Genomic DNA, 13260 nt, shown 5'->3' on the forward strand with positions numbered 1-13260 from the left:
GACCACCCCGACAGCTCTAAAGGAAGAGGACAGGAGCTGTCCATGGTCGTAACACAGGACATCAGGATGCTCCAGTAAGGTGGGAATCACAAAGAGCTACGTGTGTAACTAGAAATATGTCTATAGGTATCTTTTTTTGCCTAAGAAGAACAGAACAAAAAAAAAAAAAAAAAAAAAAAAAAGAATAGACATTAAAAAAATATACTTTAGGCCCAAAATTAAACATTTCAGAGATTTTCCATTTTTTCAGGTAAATTGGATGGTCTTTTTTATTTTCAGTTTTACATTATTCTGACCCTCCTAGCTTTTCAAGAAGCAAAGACTTTCCATTTTCTCAGTGACAAAACGTATTTAATAAATAAAAAAAAAATATACTTTAGGCCCAAAATTAAACATTTCAGAGATTTTCCATTTTTTCAGGTAAATTGGATGGTCTTTTTTATTTTCAGTTTTACATTATTCTGACCCTCCTAGCTTTTCAAGAAGCAAAGTCTCAGTGACAAAACGTATTTAATAAATAAATAAATAGATAGATAGATAAATAAATAAATAAACCAACCAGCCCACACAGAAATTGCCAGGAAAAAGAGAAAGACAAGAAAAATTAAAGGTGAAAAAAAATAAACAAAAAAAAAACAAAATCAAAAAAAGACTGTAGTACTGAATTATGACCAAATACAAACTATTCATACAGTTAAAATTTTCACAAAAATTATAAGGTAAAGCAAAAACAATGAGCTCTCTAGATTTACACGGAATTATTTGCCAGCTTTCTAGTTTTTGAGCAATTCCATTGATGCAAAAGTCTTTCAGATGGCTAAATAAAATTTCAGACAAGCACGGTTTGTAATGGCCTTTAAAGGAACTAGAAGAGACAGAGTATTTCATTTCTGTGATTGTTTTATACTTAATTTCATTTGCCTTGACACATCTGTATTTCTGCGTTAAATGGTTGGAATAGACCAGTAAGGACTGTAACTGTAATAGAAAGTCCTAAATAACACAGACAGCCCTACCCACTCATTTACCCTTATTCAGTTGTTTGTCAGAAACATTTCTGAGAATGATATTATTAAATATTTCTTAACTAGCTAAGTATAACTCCATTTTCTATAGCTAGAGAAACAACATCATTGAAATTGTAAAGGATATTCTGGATACTCTTGTGATTCCTTTCTTCTACTTTCCATGTACATATTTTTTTGCAGTTTTTTTGATTGCAGAAAGAAATGGGCTGTTCCAAATCTGGCTAATGGCATATATATATATATATATATATATGTTTTATAAATAAGTATATAAAACCTGATGATGTTGCTATTGCACAGCAAATCAGAAAGACGTTCGGCAGCAAACATTACAAATCACTTTATCTTTCTCTATTTCATCTATGTCAATTGTGAATACGAATAACCATGCTTAATTCCGTATTTAAATTGGAGGAAGAAGAGGGTATCTTAAGTACTCGTCTTAAATATGATATGGGAAAAAGTAACAGTGACAGCTCCTGCAATGATAAATGTGAGTGCTCCACTTACAGAAGAGATAATACAGGGGTCTTGTCAACGGTAGGATGTGGGACAGCAACATCAGAGCACATCCATCCTCTTCTTGGTGTAGCGAGGGAGCACTTGTATCTTCTCCTGCCCATCAAGTGTTTAGAGTGCATACTAAGTGATATTGAAGGGATTTTTGTCAGCAATCAGTTCAAATAAGTTAAGCACTTTACTTTCCTAAAAACTAATCTTAAATTAAACTTTAGCCAGAATGTTGAATGAATGAATGTTTCTTTTTTTTTTTTAAGAGAAGTAAATACAATGAGAGCAATAAGAACTGAAAGAACTCTTTTTGTTGTTTACTTTCCTCATCTTTTCTAGATACTAGCAATGAAAGTAATTATGTTTGAGAATAGTGGTCTTTTCCTCATGACCATATTAGATATTCAAGAAGAAAAAGCAAACAAATAATTTTTTATTCACTTGTAATGGAAATTCTGCCTATGTACATATCAAAACCACTTGGTCTTCATTAAATCTTTATCAGTGGCTATTTTTTATCAAAGGAATGGAGATGTTCAGTATCTTTAAACATCTGCTCCTTCACTATCAGTTGTCTTGCATCTACCCATGCAGGTCTGCTAGTAGTTTAGTCCATAACTGATGGTGTAGCTGCAGGACTGGAGCTGCTTGTGCCATTCCTCATGTTGAGCAGCCGGCTGTTTCTGGGCTTAGAGAGAGCTCTGCATGAGATAGCACGTGATCTTCGATGAGGTCAGTCAAGTCTTTACTTACAGACTTGAAGCATCATGATGGAAATACTGTATGTTTGACAAGTCATCTTTGGTTCAACCTTACATTATTGGTTAGTGTCCCGCAGTAAAAGAATAATTCCCTCTATTGGAATAAGTTTGTAAAGCTCCAGAGCTTTCAATATTCAAGAGGTCAGGCTCAGAGCTGGATTAATCACCTAATTTCAGTTATCTTAAACTAGTATGACCAGATCTGTTTGTGCTCTTCAATAGTCAATGGGGAGACTCGAGTAGCCAAAGGGCAATCTATCCGTCTATCTTTGACACTGAAGTTATGAAAGATGAACCTCTGTCCAGGCATATTGATTTCTATGGTGACTTAGGCCAACTTGCAACAACTAAAGTTAGGTGGGATGAAGCTCAGTCTTGACTATTGGAAAGATGTCTTTTGACCTTAAACCTCTGCTTGTGGATTTTTACCAGTATGTTTCAGTTGCCAGTTTTATGTTCCTTGGAGAAAATCTCTGAAGAATATAGGTCAATGCTCCCTGTTGAAGTGAGACTCCTGTTAATTTCAATAGAGAAAGATAAGACTGTATATGTTTTACTTGTGCAACAATCAGCAGCTGATTTTCTTAAAAAAATATGTATTTAAAGTTCCTTTAAGGATAATGTGATGCTAAATACATGGCCTATGAGACAGATATATATCTATTTCCAAAGTTATATCTGGTTCTGGAAATTAATTTTCAAGCCTTGAGTCTATAATTTCAAATATATCAATCAAAATCTGTTCTAGATTTAGTTGTGGTCAGCGAAACTGCTCTTATTTTGAACCAACATGACAGAAGAATCAGTTATTCTCACTGTTATATGCCTGCATGTTCTTCATTGTGCAAAATGGAATTTCCCAATACAGCTACTTACAGTTTGTTCTTATTTACAAGCACTTTTCTCATTATATATCTAAAATTAATTTTTAATATTATGAGCTGCTGAAAATTGTGATATGGGTGTAGCGAATATAGGATCCATTGCACTTATGCACTTGACATATCTTTTCTATGCAAATTGTCCTAGAGAGACATAAGTCATTTTTAATAAATGTGGGTAAAAGGTCTGAGGTGAAATGAGGTTGGTGGTCGGGGCTCAGATTCTAATAAGATAAATTAAGGCTACTCACTCAGCTAACACTCGGTGTAGTTGTCAGCAGTCTTGGTTTTAAAAAGAAAAGAAGATCGAAGAAAAGATTTAAGATGGATGAGCCATGTAGGCTAAAAAACCCTCTCCTTTCAGTAGACAGTGATTCTATAGGGTCAAAGTTGAGAAGTGATGGGAAGAGTATTAAGAAATCTAGCAATTTAGAATGGAGATATATTCTCACAGGCATTAATTACGTCTTCAGAAGGTATAAATTTGTATTCAAAAGAGCTAATTTTCCTGGAAATTAGCAAAGAATCTGGCCTGATCCTTGAAACTCTGGATTTTCAAGTTTCTAATAAGTTTCCAAATTTCTCTGGACCACAATTATGCTGCACAGTCCAGAAAGCCATTCTCATGCAGAGACCTTTATATCAATTTGGAGTGTTACATACATGAAAGGACCGTAGAACAAGGCCTTTAATTTTCAGACAGCATATTTGATAAATTATGCTGCTGAATCTATAGTGTTAATTCTCTACAATGATGTTTATAGAATAGCTGGTATAACATACATAGAGCACTGTAAATAGGTCAGGTTTTATTGTTTATTTTAACAAATGGATAGGGTTGCATTAGCATTGGGGAAAATGTATAAATATTGATTTGAAAACCTGGCATGCACAATAAAAGAGCAACCCTTGTAACCCTTTTAGAGAAACCCAGCCATAAATAAAGTTCATCTCCATTTTTTCAACAAAACAATTAATACATAATTCATCCCGAAAGTATTATCATCCCTATTGTTACCAATAGCAACTGAAGTATCCTAACACTGCTAAGACTATTCTGTGAAGACTATATTTATTTGTATATATGAAGAAGAGATATAATGGTGTATACTTCAACAACATTTTATTTGTGGTGGATTCTATAAGGGTAACTTTTAATAGTTCTGCCTGGGCTGAGTGCTAAAGGACTGACAAATGTTTGTATTATTCTGACCATGGTGAAAACAAAATCAATAAATGCATTTTTGGAACTAAGGAAACAGTTATGTATTGTCTTAGGTCATGTCTTGTTAATTTACTTTATATCTTCCTGTATGCAGAAAGCTCTGTCCAAGAATATTAATGGTATACAGCTGTATATAATTAAAGCCTTTTTTTATTAAGTAAACTTTGTTTAAGTAGGATATTAACTGGTTGACTACAGCACATTTATATTCACAATGAACAAAGCTATCCAAAAGTTTAGGAGATTCATTTCATTTTGGATGGACACCAGACGTTATCTAAGCCTTCTGCTCTGGGAATTGGGTTTAAAATCTCACAAGTAAGGCTTCTAGTTATATTACCAGTACTGTCCTGCTCTACCAAGACTGAATGCAAGTGAAAGATAGCTAACACCTCATCATGCACCGTGGAAAAAGAAGAAAGGAGTGCAATAAATTTTTTTCAGACCTCTTTCCCAGCCATGAGTAGCAAATTGTTTAGATGGGTCTCAGGCACCAGGCGTATCACAGCTCAGGGCAGAATGACAAAGACAAGAGCAACCACATTTAGGAAGTCTTCAGCCACCAACTGGCTACTATGTATGGGTGGCAGCAAGTGTTGGTTGGAAGACGAAAAGCCAACAGAGAGATACCAAAGGTAAACATTAGATACAGATAGGGCTAAGAGCAAAACTTTGCAATGATTGGATACTCTAGCATCATGTAACATAATTGGACATTTTGGTTGATAACATTTTTGAAATACTAAATTGTGATGCAAAAAGTGCTGCTAAAGTTTGAAAGCTAAAATTTGGCTTCTTCACCAAAAGACTGGGGTTTTTTGCTGAAAGATATATGGGAAATAGTTCTTTAACAAAGCCTTTTTTGGTTCTGTTGAACAAAGGCTTCATTCAGTATATGACTGCACTTTTTCTTCCACTTACTTTATAACTAAAATTCAAATTCAGACCAAGTAAATCAGAATTTGCTTTTCAGCCATCACAACACAGATGAGAATAACATTTGCTACTTGGTGACTTTTGAAGTGTCAAACTGGGTATAATAGGAGTTTTTTTATCTTTGCGTTCATCAAACTCTAAAAAACTGTATGCTCGATTTTAATGGATCCTGGTAGTACTTTCATACCATACACAGAAACAGAAGGATGTGTCAAAGCAAAAGTTTTACATTTAATAAAACAAGTACCATTTTGATATTTTTAGGGTGAGGAGATGTTAGCGTATTTCTGTGCAAGCACTTATTGAAAGTCTCACATTCTGGATAGTTAATTAAAGAAGTAACAATTAAGTCTGTTAACAGAATGTGATAAAGTTACAGTTTTAGATTAAATGTCTTAAAATTTCAGAATAACTTCATGATTGAACTCCTGAAATATGAACACAGAAACGTACATTTATATTTGGAACTGAATCTTGACTGTATCTTTTCAGCTTATACCTTGAGAAAATATCCTTAAAAATAGTAAATAGTAAAAAATATAGTTGGACTGCAATCTCTTTCATTTGTTGGCTTGATTTTATGGAGATCTATATACCTTGAAAGACTGAAGAAGAATTGAACAGGAATATTGTTTCTATATGACAAACTGTTTGAATATTTGAAATATAGTTGTCTGGAGTCTGAGATAATTCCAAGCCTAGGGTAATAAAAACTTCTCAGTGACACATGGGATTTTATTTTAAATTCGTTTATTTATTCTTATCTCTAATACTTGAACTTGAGTGGATTGCAGTATAAAAATAAACAGTGCAATTTCCGGCATATGTATCCCATATCCTAAGTAATGATTTTAAAAAAATCCTGAAAGTTCTACTCTTATGCATGAAATAACTTAATTTTTTGGGCTATTTTTAAACAAAACAGTGAACAGAATATATAAACCATATACTTTTGTACCTAAGCTCCAATGCAAGTTATGGGGAGATTCATGCCTTGAAAATCATCTCAGGGGTGGGATGGGGTGGCTTGCTTTTAGCCTATGAGGAAATGAATGGCAAACAAAAATCTTCTTGAAACATAGGGTAGCTTTTTTTTTATGCATAAAAAAAGGCTGAAGAATTTCACCCAAGATTACTTTATTTCAGAGAGGAATTAAATTAATTAAGAGGGAACTAAAAATAGATATAAAAAACAAAATTTGTTTCAGTATTAAATATTGTTTAAAATGCCTATAAAAGCCTTGGCAAAATGGAGTACTTGATTCAAGATTAATGCATTTCAAGAGTTTGAAAGATTCGTTTTATCTGAAGTATCTAAAGAAAACTCCTAGGCATGAGAGCTTTTCTCAGAGAGATACCTGAACTCTCACCACATTATCTGCTTCTTGTTTTTGGAAGAGTTCCTGTGGTCATATTTCCAAAGGAGAGCTACATAAGTAAAACACAATACCATTCTTCTCACCACCCTTTAGAGAAAAGATAGTCTTTTCTCTAAAAAGCACTCTGTTCATTACCAGTACTGTTCTTCCCCTCTTTTAAAATTAATTTAAAAACATGTTTCTACCTTCCATTAAAACAATATAATTCTCCCTGAGGTGCTGTACTTACAGTCTTCTGACCTATGCTGTCTAAATGGTGATATGAGAGACAAATAGCTTTGAAAACTGTATTTCTTCCCTGCCAAGAGTTATCTCTTGGATCCTTCTACACCCTCATCTAGAGTAGCTCAGTAACTTCATATTCTCTGTCCTTGTTGTAGTGGTATAAGGGGAACTTCAGTGCTCCAAAAGAGCCCAGTTCAGGCAACCTGATCCCCTAGACAAAGTATGGAACATAAAAAAAATTATTCTTTCCCTGTTTTGATAACAGGTATATTAAGTTAAAATTCAGCCTAGAAGTAAAAAGATAAAATCGAGGAAACTAAAACAAAGAGGTATTCTCAAGATGCAAGGTCTGTCAGATATAAAAAAGACTCTCTCTAGTGATATGATGGAATGATTTGAATCATTTAAAACTCATCTTGAGGGAACACAGGAAGATTATACCACGGCGAATTATATGAAGAGATAGGTAAATGACATTATATTTATTGCCATCTCAAATTTCTCTTTGTTTAATTAGCCAATTCTTATTCAGCTATTTCTGTTGAGAGTTTTTCATTATTATGCCCAAATTTAGTCCCATATTTCATCCTGGTCATTCTCAAAGACAACATGATACCATTAATAGTTGTGTAAGCAGTTTCTATGAGCCCATTGTGACTACATAATACAAAAAAGGTAATTTAACCTGTAAGTTATCTGGAAGTTAGCTGGAAATTTTCAGAATAAAATATTTCTGATCCAGCACATGGCAGAACTAAATGGGAATACTGTTAATAACTGTGTATCCAATTATTATTAGGTGCCAACTCTTCAGGTGCAAAGAAATCTCGTAGTATGATTTGATTTAAATTGTTGAGATTTTTAAAAGCAAAGAAAATTTGTGTGTGTGTGCAGTTCTCATATTGCAATCAGTAATAACAGCTGGTTTTTATGTGACTGTATTTATCTATATCAATATGTGTGGGAATTTTGTCAGTAATCTGGCTAGTCCCAAACAGGAAAAAATCTCGAGACTAAAATAGTTAAAAATATCACACTAAACTATTGAACATCAAGCAATATTAGTCTAGTTGCTTTAAGTTTCCAGTTCAGTCTCTTTTTTTTTTTTTAACAGAGGCAGAAGACATATTTAAATGCTGAACTTCTTCCTCAAAACATGTCTTGAGTTGGGTTTGAAGCACTAGATGGTTCCAGTACCATTTAAAATCTGTGTTATCTAATCCCCAGATTCCCTATATAAGGACAGATATATAATACAGATTTATGTTATTATTCATATAAAATTCTTATGTATGTGCTATGTCTGTAATATACATATCACATAAAAGGTTGTGGGTATTTCAAAGGTAGATTTTATTTTTAATACTTTTAATCTCTGAACTGTTTCTGCATTTTCACTGACTGCATTCTTTCATAATTGAAAGGTTCCTAAAGATTTAGCCTGTCACCTTCAATCTTCCTTTTGGAAGCATTACCATCATAACTTAAGATAACATTTCCTCAGTGATTTTCTCTAGCAGGAGCCTATGTGCATGTCAAATCAAGTATGTCAAAGCAGGTTTCCATAGGATAAATTTAAGTCGTTTTCAGCTTCTCAAAAAAAGGTGCTCATCCAGGTTTTGGTTTTACTAATGCACTTCAATAACGAAAACAGAGATAACACCATAAAGATCTTTTATATGTTTCACAAAACATAAACTAGAGGATTGAGTACTATTTCCTCCATCTGCTGTGAATAAACAGAAAAGAGTAGTGGGTGCAATGACTACATACTGATTTAGAAAACAACATTAATAGCCTGCATGCATAAAAGTTTGCATAAATAAACAAGTAAGTAGCAAAAAAGTGGATGGCAGAATGTGGAAGACAAGGAAGCTATTGCTACTTTAAGGAAGGCTTGGTTGAACACATTAATTCAGTCTTGCTGCAGCTAAAGTCAAAGAGAGTTTCAACACTGACTTTCAGACCAACTTCCAAATTACCCTGCCCTACAGTCTAAAAACATAAATTAAGGAAATGGAAATAGATTATTGAGACAAATGCAAATGAATACATTTTAAAAGTAATTCAGAAGTTTAGCATAAACCCTTTTAATTTCAGCTGAAAGTCTAGTGATGTTAGAATACACATCCAAGCAGGAAAACCATTTTCACATTTTATGGCAAGCCCTTACATTACAAGGAGAGGAATGCAGACACCATTCCCTTATCCACTCCAGCTGCTTTGCTGTACTCCAGTGAAAGCATCTTAGATTGGGTTTCCTAAATCATGACTATTCCACATAGAAGTCAATATGCCACAAGGCTTCACTTCATTTTCTGAAACATAATTTTAAATGGTCATAAACTGAAAATGGGTAGTATATACTTGAAAGTGTTGAGAAACAGTAGTGAAAAAGTATTAGCTGAAGGGTCTTATGTATATGTAGTAAGTTAAACGTACTATGGGGGATGAATCTTCCCAGCTGTTCCTGTTTCACAATGTGAATATTGAATAATCTGACTCTTCTTTGTTTGGGTCATGAAGTTTGAATAATTAAACAATAGGTCATTTGAGCTCTGTTGTGTCATCAACTAATTACTACATTTATGTTTGTCAATAGCAAAGCCGCAGTAGTATTTTAAATTCCATTTATTGTGCTTTAGCTTAATGCTTACTGTTACTTTCCTCCACATTTTTTCCCGTCATGAAAATTAACCCCCAATATATCTTTCTGGAAAAAAAATAAACAGCTCCCTTGCCAAGCCTTTCATTATGCTGCTTCTTTCCATCATGAATTGTGATCTAACAGTAGCCTAGTAAAAAGCCAGGGCCTTTGAAGTGTTGTGCTAATTTGATTAATACGTAGTTACATCCTGTTATGATGCACTTTGCCTTATGCATTTTAAATGGAAAATGCAGAGTGGATTACATTTGTGTTAAAAACACAGCATATTAAATGAACAGCATTGAAAGTGGGCTGTAATAACAAGCACTGCAACCACTTTAAACATGTAAAAGGTTATTGCTTGCAGGTTAATGATAATTGTACCAAAATACATGTTTTTATAACAATTAAGAGGTCAATATAAATACTAGTGAGATCCACACAGCTGCTGTGGGAAATACCTGCTTTAAATTCCTTGATTAAAACCAAAACAAAATATTCAAAAGAATTCTCCGAATTGGTGTCCTTCTACTCATCCTCACAAGTACTCCGGGCCTTGAAGTCACTTCCAACTCAGCTTCCATTCAACCCAAAAAAAATTCAATGTGCTTTTCCCTTGTGTTTAAATGAATAGTTAAATTCAACTTCTGTGTTGGTACTAAGTATAAGGTTTCCTATGCCTAGCAGGAGGCACTACTGCACAACACTATTACGTATAGAAATATTTTGGTTTGGTTTTCTCCCTTAACTTTTTAAAAGTAAAATACAATGTTTTATCATAATACCTTGAGAAACCAATAATGGTCACAGAATAAGAAATACATTACAATATTACATTATGCTTTAAGTCTACTGTAAGCAAATGATGTATTAAATGTAACTTTGTGCTTTAAGTGTGCAGCAGTGTGCTTTAAATAGTTACATAATTATTGCACCTACTAAATTTGCTAACAATGCAGTACAGTAAAATTGTTTCCACCTCATCAGAACACAGTGCTTTTATGTACTCCTGCTAAAACAGATAAAATATTACACTATCAATGATGACCCCAAAAACCCAAGTATACATTTAAAAATTACAGGTATTGATTATGATTTACACAGGAACAGCACACAGATTGTGTTTCACTTTTTACAGCTCGGTTGAAGGCAGAAAGATACCATTCTTATTAACTCATAATGCTTTCATATCTTTCAGTCTTTAGTGTCATTATATTTCTAGGTGCTTGCTTTTAGAGGTTTATCTGACACCTCTCTTTTTGATTTTAGGTGAAAAAATATTTATTGTGGAATGTAGCATCATATTACTGAAAGAGAAGTGCAGCAAAGGACAAAGACTTAGGTTAAAAAAAATTAAACCACTAAATAGTCCAATAAAGCATGAGCTCTATTTCTGCCTATTGCATGGATTTGTTGCCAAATTCAAGGTGGCAGAGACTTGTTATACCACCTACTTCCCTCCAGAGAGATACATTGGTTTCTAATTTCCTTTTGAACAGCCAAATTAGTTTTTCTTACCTATTTGTCTGCAAAACTATAGTCATAGGTTTTATTTGCATTTGTATTCCTGAAATTAAGTTTAATTGCTTTCTTTCCTCAATACAGACTGCTTTTATTTATTCATTAAATAGTGTATTCTAAACTTTTTTCATAAAGTTTTCATATGTTTACAGTTTATTTATAGGTCATCCTCACGCTTTTATTACTCAATAATTATAATATCAAGTATTACCCAATCTCAGAAGGTATCTTCAACTTCATGTTTTAAATCTTCTTCTAGATTTTCTACTCTTTTCAGTATTTCCTAGTGACATGTCTTGCAATGGTGATGGACTATGGAGTTGACTGAGGGCATACTTTAAAAAAATTGTATAATTCCTATGACTGATATCAGCCACCACAATCTGATCAGATTGCAATATCTGCAGTAAAAGTGCAATGAAGTCAGCTGCAAGATCTTTCCCTTTGCCTACATGGGCTTTTGGATCAGAATCACCTAGTCCTATTATCTCCTTCCCTGGCATATGGAGGAAAAAAAACCCTCACTTTTCTTCTGAAAAAGTTTGGATGGAGTTCTACATCAAGAAATTGAAATTTAACCTTTTCTCTGGTTCTTTTGTCATACTATGTTGCAAACTTATAAATTATGTAATACCCTTGTATAATGATACCTTTGAGTATTTCTCCTCAGGTTTCCTTTATTCACAAATGTTTGTACCAATAATTCCAGTCTTTAATAATAAATTTTCTTATTGATTTTCTGATGAATATACATACAATAAGCTTTGTACAATCCCTGATATTTGCATATTTAACATATCTACGCCTTCAAATATGGTCAAGTTTTAGCCTGTGCATTGGCATTTATAGGCTTCTACACTTTCTAAGGTTTTAAGAATAACCTAAATCTCTCTTCCTAGTATACATCATAATTATGCTGGCGTCATAGTGATGCTTTTATTTCATCATCACTTAACAGTATCACCTAAAGCTAACAACACGTACTGAAAATAATGTGTCTCTGTCTCAGATTCCAGTCCTTAACAACTAATTTTAAATAGTAATGCTCTGTGGAGACTCTGGTTAACAGTTTGAATGAATAGCACAATTTTATAATAGATTAATATAGTATAAATTGTTCTAAGCCAGAACCAATGCACTTTAGAATTTAACTGAGATTTTAATTTTTCATAAGATCTTTGAAAGTTATTTCAAGCAAGTCATTAAGCATAATAACTCTGAATAAATGAATCACATTTTTAATTATGATTATCACCATCAGAGAGATCTGAACAGCAAAAAATTATTTTTTTATATAGTAGAATATTTATAATAGGATTTTAGTTTACCAAAAGTCACACTGATTTCTGGCTTTGAATCAGAGAAGATAATGAGCTGAGTTTGGCTAATAACCAGAGAAAAAACTCCTCTCATAACCTCCTGTTCTGTCTCCAAAGAAGATTCAGAGTATGCCTGAGGAGCTGGACGTGAAAACCATCAAGGGTGTTCAAAAATCATCACTGATAGCCTTGATAATATAAATTGATGACACCTTGCTGGTCAATGAAATCTTCTGGACAGTGATCCCCTTTCACCTGAAAACTGTGAATACTCACCCAGGAAACACTAGGTGTATTCTTTATTATTTGCATTATAAGTCTAAACACAACATCAGTCTTAATTAAAGACACTTGGAAGCCCACTCAGACTAGTGCAATAATCTTTCTTGGCTTCTGCTCACATTCAATACATGACTCCCACCACAGTTTTCAGTTTTCCTCGAGGTTCTGAAAGACTTGAAAACCAGGTGTGTCACAATATTTTGTGCATCACCAGTGAGTGGATGTGACTGCAGTTGCTTACATTTTAGAATTTCTAAAACAAAAGACTTTAAAAAATAGTGACTTGCCTCTGCAGCATTTCACCAGTGAAGTCTTTTTGAAGCAAAATAAGAAATTCATTCTGAGTCCAAACACAACTTTCTGTAACCAGATAAGATCTCAAAGGCAAGTTAATCCTTCATAATCAATGACAGTGTGATCCTTCTATAATGGAACTTCTGAACTATTGAAATACAAATATGAACAGTCCACAAATGCATTACACTCATTAAAGATTTATAAGCTCAACCAGATCTGTCACCATACTGTCCATATATCTGAAAAGAA

The sequence above is a fragment of the Calidris pugnax genome, unplaced genomic scaffold, assembly GCF_001431845.1.
Source record: "Calidris pugnax isolate Ruff unplaced genomic scaffold, ASM143184v1 scaffold273, whole genome shotgun sequence".
Taxonomy (NCBI): Eukaryota; Metazoa; Chordata; class Aves; order Charadriiformes; family Scolopacidae; genus Calidris; species Calidris pugnax.